Source organism: Myotis lucifugus, unplaced genomic scaffold (assembly GCF_000147115.1).
Source record: "Myotis lucifugus unplaced genomic scaffold, Myoluc2.0 scaffold_104, whole genome shotgun sequence".
Taxonomy (NCBI): Eukaryota; Metazoa; Chordata; class Mammalia; order Chiroptera; family Vespertilionidae; genus Myotis; species Myotis lucifugus.
In genome coordinates, this window is record NW_005871152.1 from 3463147 (window position 1) to 3465281 (window position 2135).

The following is a 2135-nucleotide window of genomic DNA, read 5'->3' on the forward strand; positions in this document are numbered from 1 at the left end:
TGCCTCTTAACTGCCTCTTAACTCTTTGCTGGGTCCCCATCTTCTACTGGACTTCAAACCTTTGGGAAGTCCTAGGGCTCTTTTTCTCTTCTCTAAAAACATCCACTTCCTTGGCGATATTATCAGTCCTGTGGATTTAGATAACACATATATCGTAAAGATCCCCAAATTTTTCTCTATTTATGCCTATTATATCTTTAATCTTAATGTTTTTTCAGAGCTCCATATATAAATATATAACTGCCTACTCTATGTTTTTACACGGCTGATTTAGAAGGGATCTGAAACTTTACAAAACTGAACTCTTATTGCCCCTACTTTGTCCTTCTTTCAACCAATTCCTCCCAAGATTTCTGGTCTACAGTGCCAGGAATCCAGAGTCCTCTCTTGCATCACGTGGCACTGTAAGCTTCCGGCATTTTCCCTTCTTTATAATCAGGACTGCTCCAATCAGATCAGGGAACCAGAGAGCACCTGGCCCATCCCATGCCTCCCACCCTTATTAAAGGTGAAGTGGGTAAAGAAAATGGAGTCTCCTGCTGTTCCCCCAAATGGACCCCCAATGGGGGCAATTGACATATGGCCAAGGACCAGCCCATTTCACTGGAAATCTCAACCACGGCTTTCTCCCAGCAGAGGCTTGAGGAACAGAAACATAGGTGACGTCAGCTCGCAGGTTGCATTCATTTTAGAAGCCTACTGGGGGACCTGCATGAAGTGGAGGAAGTTCAGGTTGAGCAGGAGATAGGTGGCAATTCCCCCCAAGGAAGGGATGGAGTCAGGGTCCTTAACAGGGTGTTGGTTCCCCCATGCAATTACTCTGATAATGATCAAAAGAAAGGAAAAGACCTTGATGTATCCCCCCCATCAGTCCCAGAAAAGCATTCAGAGATGAGCATTGTTTATCAAATGCTTAAAAGGAGTGTTATGGGTTGGCTCAACGAGATAGACCACCGACTCAGAATTTAAATTTGAAAGCCGTTTATTAAGCTGGCCAGCTGACCACAGCCCGTACCTTCCCCCTCTGGGAAGCCTCGCGGCATGTGGCCAAGAGCAAGTGTGCATTATGATTTTTATAGCAAAACAGTGTTACCTTAGAAGCTCACAGAAAGTTCATAAGCACAAAGGGGGGGTAAACAGAGTCACACCTGACTGGTCTAAGACAATCTAGCAATTTTTCTTCCATGGTTCCTAACCCTGCAACCCCCCTCCATACATCAGTCCCTCCTCCCAGCACATACACAATCCTCATATCCTGGCAACACAATTCTTCCTCATACATCCCCCCTCCCTCCGAGCACATTCAATTTCTCATGTCTCATTTCCTCCCCTTAGCACATTCTGTAACATTCTGTAACCCTTCCATGCCGCAGTCCCTCACCCTAGCACATTCCCTACTGGTCTTATGCCCGAATCAAATCTTTGATTCAGCGCCCTCCTCTACGATATGAAATTGAGGAGGCATTTGGCAATGCAGGGATCAAGCCACCGGGGAAGAGTCTGGCATTTGATGGTGAAGAATTGGCCAGGGTCTCCGCCACTGACATAGAGTCTTAGTTCCCATGTCTTTCTCCTTCCCATTGGTCAGTTCACCAGGTGAGAGGCATGAGGAGGACGGGGTTACAATTTCTAGTGCCTCTTTCCTGCGACTTTGATGGTGGTTGGAGTGCTCAGCACCACCTGGTAGGGTCCATCCCATCTAGGTTCTAGGCTGCCAGGGTTGTGACGTTCCACCCAGACGAGGTCACCCGGAGAGAAGGCAGGCTGCGTTGGACTGGTTCTCGGTGCGTCCTCCTCCCGTACAGCTCTCACCACCTGTTGTGCCGACGTGGCGCTGCTCTGCAAAGCCTGTAAGGACTTAAGCAAACTTTGGGTAGACGGCTGGGCAATTTCTTCCTTCCCCAACCTGGGCACCAATGGCAGCGGTCGCCCAAACATTATCTCAAAAAGGAGTTAGCCCTTGGATGTATGGGGTGTACCTAGCTCTGAGGAGAGCAAAAGGAAGGAGACTTACCCAGTTTTCGCCAGTCTCTAATTTTAACTTAGTTAATGTTTCCTTTAAGATCCAATTTATCCTCTCTACCTGTCCAGAACTCTGTGGTCTACAAACACAATGCAATTTTCAAGTAACTCTT